This window comes from Schistocerca gregaria, chromosome 2 (genome assembly GCF_023897955.1).
Source record: "Schistocerca gregaria isolate iqSchGreg1 chromosome 2, iqSchGreg1.2, whole genome shotgun sequence".
In the NCBI taxonomy this organism is placed as follows: Eukaryota; Metazoa; Arthropoda; class Insecta; order Orthoptera; family Acrididae; genus Schistocerca; species Schistocerca gregaria.
In genome coordinates this window covers 47833711-47849566 of record NC_064921.1, presented here as the reverse complement: position 1 = coordinate 47849566, position 15856 = coordinate 47833711, and the positions used below count along the sequence as shown (strand labels likewise).

Below are 15856 nucleotides of genomic sequence, written 5' to 3'. Positions count from 1 at the left end.
CTCTGCTGTTCCTGATCTTCATAAACGATTTAGGAGATACTCTGAGCTGCCGTCTTAGAGTATCTGCAGTGATGCTGTTATTTACTGCGATGCAAAATCATCAGAGTATCAAAACCAATTGCAAAATATATTAGACAAGATACATGTGTGACATGAAACGTGGCAATTTACTCTAAATAAAGAAGAGGTTGAAGTCATCCACATGAGTATAAAAAGGTACCCGCTAAATTTCTCTTACACGATAAATCACACAGATCTAAAGGCTGTAAATTCAGCTTAATGTTTAGGAATTGCAATTACGAATAAATTAAATTGGAACGATGATTTTTATAAGGTTGTAGAGAAAGCAAACCTGAGACGGCACTTGTCTGCCCTCTGCTGGGTTTCTGCTGTGCGCTGTAGTGTCCACATCAGATAGTACTGACGGAGGACATCGAAAAAATTCGGTCAGTTAGTTTTACATCGCGGCAAAATAAGAGACAGAGGGCCACGGATATGACACTAGAATTGGGTGGCAATCATTAAAACAAAGGCGTTTTTCTTTGTGTCAGTACCTTCTTATGAAATTTCGATCACTTACTTTCTCCTCAGAGTGTGAAAATAATTGGTTGGCGCCAAGGCACATAGGGAGAGATGATTAACATAATAAAGTAAGAGGAATCAGAGGTCCCATTAAAAGTTTTAAGTGTTCGTTTCCCCCGCGCACTGTTTGAAAGTGGAACGGTAGAGAAATGGCTTGAAGGTGACACTTAATAGTGAATTGCAGATCAATCATGTAGATGTAGACGGAACTGCAAGTTGATAACGTATTCATAAATGCCATTTATACAATATTCTGTCGATACATGGAAGAACATTGGCATATTAAAATTTGAAATACACAGTAGGCCTACTGTTGATGCACAATAATATTTGTTATATATTTCGTTGTGAACTGGCTTCCGTCTCCATTCTCAAAGCACTTAATGAACATATAAGTGTGTGATCGTTTAGTGCATTGTGTAGTAAATGGGCAAACCGAAATCGAGATTTTGGTATTACATGACAATGTACAAACATTTTAGTAGTTAAATATCTTATCTCAGCAGTAGTTGTCAGACGTGATATGAATTCTTTTACAAGATGACAGATATATTTATTTCGTAACTGAAGTATATCCAAGGTTTCATCTTCTTCAATATTTTTAAAATGCAATCCCATTGTCAAGGTAAGAATAATTTCTATGGAACGACATGTGGTAATAGCGTCCTTGCGTAACGGCACCAGTTCATTTATCTTACGTCTTGTGACGAAACGGGTTACTATCTAATGAAACTTCTTGCCTCAAAATGGCTGTGAATATGGAAACATTTTGTTGAAGCGATCTTTCAGATACGGCAGAATCAGTAAAATGATATGAAAAGCCGTCGCAAGGACGAAGAAACCTGATTCATCAGTTCTGCAGTATTGGCGAATTCAACAGCCACGCGTGTTCCTAATACTTAGCGTAAATGTCACAAATGCCTCACATTTTGGAATGTACACACAAATAGAAGAGTAGAACTTACAGGTATCGGGAAATAAACACTTGAACACGGGGAAAGACGAGGATAGCAAGAAGCTGAATTTTGCGAGGATGAGCAGAAAATTTTCAGAAACCAAATGATGTTATAAAGCACGTAAACAAATCGAATCAGTTCTCACAGTTAAAATAATTTACCTCCAGATCTAGTTTCAACAACGACGGAAGAGTTGTTTTGAGTTAACTGAAGAGATTTAAATGATAGTGGAACAACCACTTAGTGACTTGCGACACTACAATGAAAAGTCACAAAACTGCTGCTTAAGAGTCACCCATTCGTTAATTAAATTTGTGTTTAAACAAATTGCGTACATGGTGAGAGAACGTTTAACAAGTTACAAGTACTCTGGCGAAAACACCTTTTAGCAGCCGGAATCTTTAACGGAAATTACTTAACTGTCGTAGGCAGCCTGGCGTTGTCTCCTGTTTGCGAACTGCGTACCACAATCCATACTCCATACTCTAAACTTAGCCGCACTCTTGGAAGTTAACGTAACAGGATACGACAAAAGTTCTTGTTCTTTTCTCGCAGATTAGAGTCATCACTCCTTATGGCGAGGGACTAATATGCTTGGCTCTAATAATAAAATGGTATGCCAAAATCATAAAATGTTAAATTCACGCTCAGACACTTTGTTCTGTTATACATTTACTTAGTGTTCTATGTCCCACATGAAATAGGAAAACCGTTTCCATAACACGTCATGTTGTTTCGTAGTCTACATGAGATCAGTAAGCAGCGATTGGCAAATGATAAACAGCTTACAAAATGCACACACGGTGATCGGAAATTCCCGTTTGAGACTTTTAGGACATGTGAAGGGGAATGAGTACGTAAAATTTTGAATGGGAACCCATGCCCGAATGTAACAGCACCAGTCAAGTGTAAACTTTCAGACCACATTTCGTCGCACCGCCGTAGACCATCGAGTCTCACAGCCTTTTTAAAAGATTTCACACAATAATTCAGGAAAGATTTACTAATGACGATGAACGCGTAAACATGTTGAACAGCCAAAAACTAGCACTTTCATTTACACATTTACGACACAGAGGCCATAACTCGCATATTTCAGACAACTATGAATCTCTAGATACCTGTAGATACTGATTTGTTACATTTTCACACAGCGAATTATCGATTTATTACGAAGTCCGTCTCTCTCGCGAATTATTACATCCCTTAAATTTATCTCTCGAATACAGCAATTTATGGACGCAAAAATCATAACATGTTAGTATATGTGTAATCCCACAACACTAAATGCAAAATAGTTACTCCTTAGATGACAACTACACAGCGTGCATAGCAAACACAGATCTCAGGTACGCTATCACAAGTTTATCTTTGCTGAGGAGGAATAGAAAAGGAAGAAAATGAAATTTATATCCGACTGTGGTAGTAGTATCTTAGCAGTATTCTTGATACGGAGCCAAAACACTGTACAGCCGGGTGATCTGGCAACTGCATCTGACTTACCTGGCAGAAATGCGGTTGACGACAGTTAACTGGAAACAGACGAACTCTGTAGTGTCAGCTGGGGCAACTAGAGCGATATAACCTTCTAACGTCAACGAATCAGTTTTACTTTTATTGCAGCTCACCGTGAGACAATGCGCCCGGGATGCCGCCTTGTATGCTAATTGCCGTCGACAGTTACAGCTGAATCATTATTGCTTGCGACTGCATTGTGCTAGGTCGCTCATTTTTTATGCATGAGAAAACAGTACTACCGCTTTAGCATACGTTTCTATTGAACGCTCATTCACATCTAGCTTCTACCAGCTAACACACGTTTTTAATTCTCAGCTGCTAGCTCCAGTGCTATAACGAGGACTATATCGCAGAATCGATGCTCTGAATCAGTCTCTTTTAGCTGACCCTTTTTCACAGACATCTGTCTACTAGATCGAACGTCTGTCCTGGCGCTACGTTTCCGGTAGCCACGAGGTGCAATTAACCATCCGGCATGTTTGATTATTCTTTCTCAGTGGTTTGGTGACGTTTGGTCAATCCGATGAGGCTCTACCATTGCAGGTTCCACTGCCTTGGTTCTCTAACTGAGCTGGTGCCACTTCTCCCATATCTCTACCAAACTTTATTCCTACCCCTCGCTATGCACGTCAGTCACACATCTGTAATATATGTGTCTGCAACAGGTCTTACCAAGATTCCTAATGTTCGCAATGCTCACCTACATCTGCACTATTACTCTGCGATACCGCTTTAAGTATTTGGCAGCTGCTTCATAGGACCACTTTCAGACCTTTTTCAACTGTTCCACTCTCTAGTAGCACCTGAGAGGAAAATAGCTCACTTGCGACCTCTGAGTTCTCTTATTTTATTACGATGGTCATTTCTCCCTCTGTATGTGGAACTAAACAAAATAGTTTCTGTGGTGTCACCGCCAGACACCCCACTTGCTAGGTGGAGATATTGAAAAAATCCCATTCCATCCATACTTTACTTTTAAGGATTCTATTACTAGCCTTTAAATCGGCCGCTGTCCGGTAGTATACGTCGGACTCGCGTGTCGCCACTATCAGTGATTGCAGACCGAGCGCCGCCACACGGCAGGTCTAGAGAGACTTCCTAGCACTCGCTCCAGTTGTACAGCCAACTTTGCTAGCGATGGTTTACTGACAAATTACGCTCTCATTTGCCGAGACGATAGTTAGCATAGCCTTCAGCTACGTCATTTGCTACGACCTAGCAAGGCGTGAGTATCCGTACTATTGATATTCTGAATCACATACCATAAAGAGCGACGTTCTGCATTAATGGATTAAAGTTAAGTATTCCACCAGCTACGTCCGTTATTCTCATTTCTAATTCCCTTGTCAAGTTCTAGACATCACGCCAGCCTGCGTGAGCTAAAACGCGTGCATTTCGGCCTCCTTTACGAACACGGTTGGCTCTCCTGCCAACCACAACATTTGGCGACGAGGCAAAACCGCGTTCTTATCGATATTGCCCTGATGTACTTGTGTAATGGCATCGCCAGAATTTCCAGATGTACTGTCCGAATTTTATCGCTTACGGAATCAGCAGACGCAGGCCTAACTGGATGCCCTTGGACAGCTCGTCCAGGGTCAACGTGCGATGCAAAACGATACCGCCGCAGTCGCTTCACCGCTAACTCAGCCACATCACGCTGTTGCACAAACTTTTCGACCTTTTGATGCTGCACTGGAAAGCTGGAAGGAGTGGTCACGCCAATTTGGATTCCATCTCGCCGCCTACAGAATTCAAGGTAACGAGCGGCAGCCTTATTTATTGTCTTCTGTCGGCGTGACCAGGTACCGTCTGACAGTCATATTATTTCCCCGACGCGACGTAGCAACTCTGTCCTACGAAGAACTATTGTCTGCATTAGATGCATATTTGAAAGAATCAGTCAATGTAGTTGCGAAACGGTATACCTTCTTTCGTACAAAACGTACGGCAGGTCAGACTAATCGGGAGTGGGTTGCAACCTTGCAAGGCCTTACTAGGGATTGTGCTTTTGAGTGTAAATGTGGACTCTCCTATTCAGATACTATGGTACGTAATGCAATTGCACAGAACGTTTCTGATGTTCGTATAAGGGAACAGATTTTGAAACTAGTCAATCCCTCCCTTCAACAAGTGATGGACATATTGGATCGGCAGGACACACTTGACTTTTGAAACATCGCCAGCAGTGTGTCAGGTTACCCGGCCCGCCGGGCGAGCTGCACGGAGCAGTAAACTGCCCTCGCGCCCGGCCGCGCCGCTGCCGCCAGGCTCTCAGCCACGTGTACCGCGACGGCAAGCAAATGCAGTGATCAAATCATGCCCGCGGTGTGCTACTAAACATTCGCGTGAGAATAGCCCGTCACGCCTAGCTATTTGCTTTTATTGTAATAAAAAAGGACATGTTCAGAGTGTTTGCCAGAAAAAGCTCAAATCGGAAGCTCAAAACCGTTCCACGCCCTTTGCTTCGCGCTGGAATCGGAATCTAACCAAGGATACTCAGGCTCGTGAAACTTCGCCCATTGAAATTCATGTAGTTCATTCCACTACGCGCAGTGCCACTCTCTCTAACAGTGACTGTGTTCGTGCCAAAAATAGTGTGCGTCGACATCGCCGGAACTCCCGTCAAGTCGCAAGTGATTATGTACCAGTGTCAGTTCACGTTGCTCGAGACAGTCGTCAGCAGGACAATAAACTTTTTGTAGCCTTGGACATTAACGGCAAAGTGATACCATTCCAGCTCGATACCGGAGCTGCAGTTTCACTGATCAATCAAGACACTTACAAACTGCTGTGCACACCTCCGTTGCGTGCCGCAAATGTTAAACTACGCAGCTATTCAGGTCAACAGATCCCTGTGTTAGGACAGTGCAGCCTTCTTGCCACATACAAAGGACAAACAAAACTTGTGTCATTTTACGTCCTTCGTTCTTCTTCTGCTGTGAACTTGTTTGGTTTCGATTTATTTCAGTTGTTTAACTTGTCTATAGTAAATCAGGTCCTATCAGTGAACCAGACTGTGCCTTCAGACAGTGTCTCTCGTCTATGTGAAGAATTTGCAGACATTTTTGCACCGGGCCTCGGTTGCGCTAAGAACTATGAAGCACATTTGGAACTGAAAGTAAACGCGCAACCGAAATTTTTCAGAGCGCGCAATGTTCCCCACGCATTGCGTGATGAGGTCGCAAAATCATTACACGAATTGGAATCACAAGGTGTAATTGAACGTGTGCAGGCTTCTCTCTGGGCATCACCCTTAGTAATTTTGCCAAAACCTTCCGGGAAGTTGAGACTTTGTGTGGACTTCAAGGCAACAGTGAATCCACAGCTAGTGATTGCTACTTTTCCTTTACCCCACCCGGAAGATCTTTTTGACAAACTGTGCCCGGGTAAATATTTTTCAAAGTTGGACCTCGCAGATGCGTACTTGCAAATACCGGTGGACGAAGAATCCCAGCGCGTTTTGGTGGTTAACACGCATCTTGGTTTATATCGATTCAAACGACTGCCATACGGGTGTGCATCCGCCCCTGCATTGTTTCAGCAATATCTACAAACTGTTTGCGCGTCGGTCCCTACTGCAGCAAATTATCTGGACGATATTGTGATCTCCGGAAAGACGGAAGAAGAAAATTTGGCCAATCTCAGAACATTATTTCAGGTCTTGCGACAAAATGGTCTTTGCTTGCGGAAGGACAAATGTGTGTTTTTTGCTCGGGACTTGCCATACCTGGGACATGCCCAAGGCATACATCCCAGTCCCACGCACCTTCGTGCCATACACGACATGCTGTCGCCGTAGAATTTGAAGCAGCTACAGAGTGTGCTGGGAAAAATAAATTACTACCATCGCTATGTGCCACAGCCCTCTTCCATTTCAGCTCCGCTTCATCGCTTACGCCGTAAGGGTATGTCGTTCGTCTGGGCGACGGAATGCGAACGCGCCTTTCGCCAGTTGAAATCGGCGTTGCTTTCCAATACTTGCCTTACGCCATTCGATCCACGGAAGCCCCTCTTGTTGATGGTGGATGCATCTGATTTCGGGATCGGTGCTGTGCTTGGTCACAAAGATGGATCGCACGATCGCCCTATTGCCTTTGCGTCCAAATTGCTCTCGTCCGCGCAAAGAAATTATTCACAGATCGAGAAAGAAGCATTGGCTCTCGTATTTGGTGTTACAAAGTTTCATAATTTCTTGTATGGTCGTTACTTTACCATAATCACAGACCACAAACCTTTGAGATCACTTTTTCATCCGACCAAGCCTGTACCTCCACGTACAGCGCAGAAAGTCATTTGCTGGTCTATTTTCCTCTCGCAGTACCGCTACTATATCTTGCATCGGTCCATTGCTAAGCACGGAAACGCTGATGCGTTGTCCCGCTTGCCTGTTGCTGAGGATAGGGCTTTAGATTCCTCCGCACTTGCTTGCATGTTCATTGATGCGGAAACCCATGATGTGGTCGAATCGTTTGCGATTGATTTTCGTCGTGTAACTACAGCCACAGCTACCGACCCTGTCCTTGTTCCCGTTCTGCGTTTTGTTGCTACGCAATGGACTTTGTCTAAATCACGGATCGGGAACCCGTTTGTTCGCCGATTTTTTGCTTACAAGGAAAGACTTTTTCTACGACGCTGTTGCGTTCTGATATTGATCAGTCCCGGGTCGTAGTACCACGTTCGTTACAGTCAAGTGTCTTACAGATTCTCCACAAAGGACTTTGGGGTATAGTGAGAACGAAACAACTTGCTCGTCAGCACTGTACTTGGTTCGGAATCGATGCTGCGATTATGAATCTGTGCTCTTCTTGCATGGTGTGGGCCGAACAACAATCAGCACCACCGCGGAATTTCTTTGCATGGCCAAAAGCCACTTCCGCTTGGCAACGCTTACACATCGATTTTGCTGGTCCATTTTGGAATGCTCGATGGTTGGTTGTGGTAGATACATTCAGTAATTTTCCTTTTGTTGTCCGGATGTCTTCCACAACGTCATCTGCCACAATCCAAGCGTTATCTGCTATCTTTTGCATTGAAGGTCTTCCATAGACTATTGTTTCCGACAATGGCCCACAATTCATGCCCGCAGAATTTTAGTCATTCTGCAAGGCATATGGTATTCAACATCTGACATCCGCGCCGTTTTCGCCACAGTCAAACGGTGCCGCTGAACGATTGGTCAGGACTTTCAAGTCAGAGATGTTGAAGTTGAAAGAGTCGCATTCTCGGGAGGACGCCTTATTGCTCTTTTTGTCCTCGTATCGCTCTCAGCCCCGAGATGGTCGCTCGCCGACTGAGTTGCTCCACGGTCGCCCTCATCGAACCTTGATGTCTTTGCTACATCCGTTGCATCTGGTTCCTGTGCAGTGGCAGACACCTGCTTTTGCTCCAGGCGACGTTGTCTACTATCGCCACTATCGAGGTTCACGGCGTTGGCTCGAAGGGCGCATTCTTCGCTTCCTCGCAAGCGCTATGTATCTGGTTTTGGGGGCCTCTGGTGAGGTGCGTCGGCATCTCAATCAGCTGCGCCTCTGTCGTCGCACGGGATCTGCCGCTCGCCGTCTGCTTTCAGCGACGGTGCCGTCCGGTCAGCGCCCTGGGGACCCATCTACTGGCTCGCCTCAGCCCCAGGTGTTACCGACGCTGCCTTCCATTTTGCCCCATGGTGACGCGCCGCCGCCAACGCCGCCGCCGCCGGCTGTTCTCCCGCCGGCGACACCCGCAGTGGACGCGTCGCTGCAACCGCCGGGCGCCTTCCTGGGTCACGCGCCGCCGATCGCTTCCCAGGACCAGTTGTCCTCCGACCACGTGTCGTCTTCGGCCGTCGGGTGCCCCGGCCCGATGGAGGTCGACCCTCCGGCCCCTCCTGTCTCTCTACGGGGCGCATACACCGCATGTTGGCGTGCACCCTGGAGCAGGTTTTCAGGCGTTTCCTCGCTCCCCGCGGTCCGAATGGCAGGGTGCGTGTGGCACAGCCTCGCCTGTTGTTAGGCTACCCACCTCGTTCCATACGTCAACATGCGGTCCTCCTCACGGCGGGCGGAAGCCGTATGCCACAACCGTACGCCGATTTGTGGGGGAGGAATGTGGTGTCACCGCCAGACACCACACTTTCTAGGTGGTAGCCTTTAAATCGGCCGCGGTCCGGGAGTATACGTCGGACGCGTGTCGCCACTATCAGTGATTGCAGACCGAGCGCCGCCACACGGCAGGTCTAGAGAGACTTCCTAGCACTCGCCCCAGTTGTACAGCTAACTTTGCTAGCGATGGTTCACTGACAAATTACGCTCTCATTTGCCGAGACCCTAGCGATGGTTCACTGACAAATTACGCTCTCATTTGCCGAGACCATAGTTAGCATAGCCTTCAGCTACGTTATTTGCTACGACCCAGCAAGGTGCCAGTATCCGTACTATTGAAATCGCGCATCATGTACCATAAAGACCGACGTTCTGCATTAATGGATTAAAGTTAAGTATTCCACCAGCTACGTCCGTTTTTCTCAAATCTAATTCCCTTGTCATGTTCTAGACATCACGCCAGCCTGCGTGAGCTAAAACGCGAGCATTTCGGCCTCCTTTAGGAACACGAATGGCTCTCCTTCCAACCACAACAGTTTCACCGTCGGAGGAGAAAGTTGGTGATTAAAATTTTGTCAAACGTCTAGCCGAACGAAAAATGTCTGTTTTACAAATTGACGACTTCAACAAGCATATAATTTCCCTGATACTCTCTCCATAATTTCGCTATGATACGAAATAAGCTGCCGTTACTCGAACGTTTTCGGTGTCCTTCGTCAGACCTCTCTCGTAGGGGTCCAATGTGCCGAAAAAAAAAAAAAAAAACTCCAGATGAGAACGAAGAAGCGTAGTGTATGCAGTCTCTCTACTAGATTTTTCGAACTATGGCTTTCTGTTAAGTGGCTAAAACGTAATTAAAAGGTCTGTATTCCTCACATGCGATAATACGTTTAGATTCTGCATAATTAATACTGTCATCTGTAAAATGAAATGCCAAGGCACTGCTACGTCCATTGCTGTAACAAAACTAGAACATTCATGATTTTTAATCATCTCGGAGTGCTGTATTGACGGAGGGTGACCTTTCTGGGTGTGAATGGGCTGAAGACTGGAGGTAGCCTCCAGATATTTTGGAAACAACCGTATTTGGAGGAGCGTAGCTTTTATCGTGGAACGAGAACATTCGATTGAACCGCAGAGCCACTGCTTTCATCCCAAATTCCTTTCTCTGACGTGTCTTCCAGTGGTAACCGGTTGACAAAGGAGGACAGCAGAATACTGAGTTTTAGGACACAGCACCAACAACCATCAGTTTGGCAACTAACTTACCTCAGTTTCTTCACATTGAAACTTAATGTCACTGGAGAGGAACATGTCAATAAACTTCATTGACTCTCACCCCTAGCCTCTCTCTTTACTACAGAACATTGTGCTATAGGAAAGTAGATGCCACTGTTGCAAACTACTAGTTGTAGATAAAGCTTTCGGTGTCAACGACGATGGGGTGGGGGGGGGGGGTACCCAAGGGTAATGGGAACTGAGCTGTGGTGGGGAGAATGGAAGTGGAGCAACCCATCGTCCGACCAGGTGTCCGTTACGGTCACGCCACCTGAGCGACGAACATGCGGGTAGCGTTTCTGTTGGTTTTCTGTCCCATGCTATTCTCTGCTGAGCTCGTCCCCTCTGTCACATCACGGTGTATTTACTGGTTCCGTCTCTGCCTCTGACGTCACTGCACTTCGCTTGTAGCAGTGTGAATGAGTTTTAATAAAATTTCTCAAGTTTCAACCCCTTAGTATGCCGTGCTGTAACAGAGAGGAGAAAGCAATGATGAAAAGGCCCACCGAAGTGGCCGAGCGGTTCTAGGCGCTTCAGTCTGGTACCGCGCGACTGCTGCGGTCGCAGGTTCGAATCCTGCCTCGGGCATGGATGTGTGTGATATCCTTAGTTTAGTTAGGTTTAAGTATTTCTAAGTTCTAGGGGACTGATGACCTCCGCTGTTAAGTTCCATACCGCTCAGAGCCATTTGAACCAATGATGAAAAACATTACGCATTATTGTTAGAATTAATCTTTACCTCAGTAGCGAAAAGTGCGATGTTTTGAACTTCCAGGCAGATTGAAACTGTGTGGCGGAACGCAGCTCAGCGATATATATCAAGTAGTTAAAATTAAATTCCAGCTACTCACAGAGGTCCTGTATGGAGTGTCATTATCACAGCTTAGAGAAACTTGCTAGATATTCACATGCATTAACACGGAACCGATTTACAATCGTGGTTGATTTGGGAGACGGGTGCAAGCAGCGAGGTCATCGAATTAAAGAAGGATGGGGAAAGAAATCAGCCGTGCCCTGTCAAAGGATCCATTTGCCTGAGGCGAGTGGAAATCACGATGGCCAGACGCGGGTCTGAACCGTCTTCCTCCCGAATGCGAGTCCAGTGTACTAACCATTGCGCTGCGGTCGCAGGTTCGAATCCTGCCTCGGGCATGGATGTGTGTGATGTCCCTAAGTTAGTAAGGTTTAAGTACTTCTTTAAGTCCTAAAAAAAAAATTGAAATATAAAAAACTTAAAATTTTGACCACCAGGTGCAAATCTGGCGCTATGCAGCTTCTTGTCAACGTGTCCAGTGCTTATATTCAACAAATTTTTGCACCAGGTGGTTAATAGTATCAGCATTGCGTCTTTCTCGCTTATATGACCTTTTCTACCCGCGTCTCGTTCCCAATCCATTGCGTATGGAAACATTGTTATACGTCTTTCTTGTACAGACTGCGCCAGATTTGTACATCATGGCCGAAACTAGAACTAATTTTTTTCCACTGCAAATCTAACGCATTCGGAATCTACCAAGTTTCACTGCCATAGCGGCACTTCAATTGTAAGCATCCGGTACATGCATTTAGGCTTCTGTAATAAACTTAGCTGGCCAGCTTTAACTGCCCTGCATCTCTGAAGCCCACATAAACTCAGCGTAAGATAACACCCAACTGCCACAAGTGTACTTCTCCTTTTGTCTGCCTTTTGCTTCTTGAAATGTCACTAAATTCCCAGTGCTACTCGCTACCTTTGTAATTTCCGACCCAATGCGTGTATACGCCACCGTACCAGTTGTCTGATATGTTAAAATAGGCGTTACATGTGTGACTGCTGAAGTTGTATTGTTCTCTTTTCAGATAATGGCTGATCATAAGAAAAATGCGTGACGCATTTGAAAACGGATTTCGCTGTCGAATATAAAAGCCATCCTTCTTCACAGCAACGACTACATACTGCTCCCGTCTGTTCTGTGGAACTGAGGGAACTATAAATCTAAAATTAATACCGACGTACCAAATGTTATAATTTTATTGATTTTATCAATAACTAAAATCAAGTAGCAAAATACTCTGGAGCGAAAGCAAACACTACGTTCACATGTAACACATCTTCCGAAAGGCGGAAACCGAATGTCGGTGTTTACTTGTTGTCTGAAGCGGATTTCCTTGCCCAGTTAAATACGGCGTCTGGAAACTAGCTTTTCAAGTTTCTAATTTAATCACCACAGTTTCTGCAGCTCTTCACTTAAATATTAGGCGCAGACATCTCCATGGCCAGTCTGATATTTCTACTTCTTTTCTAATAAATCACTCCGTATTAGTCGCCTGTTTTTTAAACAAGTCATAACCTAACAGCCCGAGCACGTTTCAGAAACTCTTGTGCGTTTGCATGGGAACAAAAATCGTTTGTGGAAGTGGACAACTAGTTACTAGAAATGGATTGCCAGAGTCGATTTTGGAGTGTTTACATGACCAACTCTGAGTGGAATTGGTTAATGGGTTTACAAAATCGCATTTTGGGAGCACTTGTAAACAAAGTGAAAGAGATCTTACAGAAACAAGGAGAACACACAGAGATGCTGTTAACTCGTCCGTGACGGAGACACAAAGATATTACAGTTAGGCTACTTGTCAAATATTTACGTTGCCATAAGACTTGTATCATAATTTGTATCACCGTGCCAATGGAATTAGTTTGGACTCTAATTTTGTTAAATAAACGTTTTCATTGATGTAAAACGTCAATAAACGTATACTGAAGATTACGAGATAAACAGTAACATTTACTTGAGAATTTCCGTGAGCATGTCCGTGAAGCATAAAATACGTAAGGACGAATGTTTAATGTGCAGTAACTGTGCAAATACAATACATGGAATAAAAACAGCCACTGGCTGCGGAAGATAGTAGCAGGCAGAAGCTCCTGAGCTAGGATTCTACCCACATAAATGGGCCATCTACAGAAGTCCTATTACCTAGAAATAAGTGTATACAGATAAAAGCAACGTTCAAAAACTTAGGATTTTATAAAAACACAACAACCACACAGAGAAAGTTATTACAATATACAGTAAAATACGTCCACTTGTTATCATAAATTCAAGCTGAATGGCCACGTGCAAAAAACAGCAGAGTGGCCGGTTGGCCAAGTGCCTAACATGGGCACTGACATATTTCAAAGAGGCTATAAGTTATTAATTATTCAAATAAGCCACAACTTACGTTTTACTTGCCGATAGGGGTGTGCCGCCACTAGGCTTAGTCATAATTACAATCGACAGTCGTGAAAACAGCCGTCTGACTTTGTCATACATGAAATAATAGACATATCAGATGTGGCCTTTGTGACCAGCAGTGGAGCAACATTCATGTGTGAACACAAACCTGCGCCTAGACGGAGGTGATACACTTTGCGGTCTACAACCACAGCTAACAGCTGATGTCACTGTACCACATGCTAAAATTCTGGAGACAGTGGGTGACAGAAAGCATCAAAAGGACAAGTAGGTTTATGAAAATTACATAAGCAGTGACATGACTGTACATACGTGGAAAACATTTTATTAGAAACGCTTATGAAGAGTTGGGCATTCAGAAAACAATATAGCGCCCGATGTAAGAACTATCTTAATTCGAGCACAGGTCGAAAATTAATGAAAAACAAATATTTTTTTAGTTGCAGCTGGTCGTTCAATATAGAATACTTATTGTTGAAACTGTGCTAAAAAAATTTAAGTTCTTCCAATAAATCCCACCTATATCCTTCTCCTCTCTACTCAAAATAAGACTACCGGTATATTCCAAATTACTAGGGGAGCGTCCTCTTTGAACGAGATGTTCAGCATTTGAGGAGCCATGAATATTAAAATATTAATACTCACTTTTCGCAGTAAATGTTCCTTGTACCTAGTTTTAACTGCCCTCCCTTCCTGATCTATATAAAACGTGGGCATTCATCACATTTTTTCTTATAAACCACCGGATCTGAAAATGGGTCTTATACATTCCTGGAAATTGAAATAAGAACACCGTGAATTCATTGTCCCAGGAAGGGGAAACTTTATTGACACATTCCTGGGGTCAGATACATCACATGATCACACTGACAGAACCACAGGCACATAGACACAGGCAACAGAGCATGCACAATGTCGGCACTAGTACAGTGTACATCCACCTTTCGCAGCAATGCAGGCTGCTATTCTCCCATGGAGACGATCGTAGAGATGCTGGATGTAGTCCTGTGAAACGGCTTGCCATGCCATTTCCACCAGGCGCCTCACCGCGTGAGACGAAGCTTCATCCAGTCCCAAACATGCTCAATGGGGGACAGATCCGGAGATCTTGCTGGCCAGGGTAGTTGACTTACACCTTCTAGAGCACGTTGGGTGGCACGGGATACATGCGGACGTGAATTTTCCTGTTGGAACAGCAAGTTCCCTTGCCGGTCTAGGAATGGTAGAACGATGGGTTTGATGACGGTTTGGATGTACCGTGCCCTATTCAGTGTCCCCTCGACGATCACCAGAGGTGTACGGCCAGTGTAGGAGATCGCTCCCCACACCATGATGCCGGGTGTTGGCCCTGTGTGCCTTGGTCGTATGCAGTCCTGATTGTGGCGCTCACCTGCATGGCGCCAAACACGCATACGACCATCATTGGCACCAAGGCAGAAGCGACTCTCATCGCTGAAGACGACACGTCTCCATTCGTCCCTCCATTCACGCCTGTCGCGACCCCATTGGAGGCGGGCTGCACGATGTTGGGGCGTGAGCGGAAGAGGGTTTAACGGTGTGCGGGACCGTAGCCCAGCTTCATGGAGACGGTTGCGAATGGTCCTCGCCGATACCCCAGGAGCAACAGTGTCCCTAATTTGCTGGGAAGTGGTCCCCTACGGCACTGCGTAGGGTCCTACGGTCTTGGCGTGCATCCGTGCGTCGCTGCGGTCCGGTCCCAGGTCGACGGGCACGTGCACCTTCCACCGACCACTGGCGACAACATCGATGTACTGTGGAGACCTCACGCCCCAAGTGTTGAGCAATTCGGCGGTACGTCCACCCGGCCTCCAGCATGCCCACTATACGCCCTCGCTCAAAGTCCGTCAACTGCACATACGGTTCACGTCCACGCTGTCGCGGCATGCTACCACTGTTAAAGACTGCGATGGAGCTCAGTATGCCACGGCAAACTGGCTGACACTGACGGCGGCGGTGCACAAATGCTGCGCAGCTAGCGCCATTCGACGGCCAACACCGCGATTCCTGGTGTGTCCGCTGTGCCGTGCGTGTGATCATTGCTTGTACACCCCTCTCGCAGTGTCCGGAGCAAGTATGGTGGGTCTAACACACCGGTGTCAATGTGTTCTTTTTTCCATTTCCAGGAGTGTATATGTAATTATTTCTTGGTAAAAAGACTTGTGAAGAATGTCCATTTATGTGGGTTGAAACCTATGTCAAGAGC

The 15856-nt window shown here is 45.4% G+C and overlaps 1 protein-coding gene across 2 annotated transcripts in view; it reads right to left on the bottom strand.

The window, feature by feature from the left end:
- Positions 1 to 3122, bottom strand: part of LOC126336286 (fatty acyl-CoA reductase wat-like) — a 121278-nt gene extending 118156 nt beyond the window's left edge. For both annotated transcript variants that reach the window (XM_049999820.1, XM_049999819.1), the window contains exon 1: positions 3042 to 3122. The gene's annotated coding sequence lies outside the window, so the exon portion shown is untranslated. The remainder of the gene's footprint in view (positions 1 to 3041) is intronic.
- Positions 3123 to 15856: the final 12734 nt, after the last annotated feature.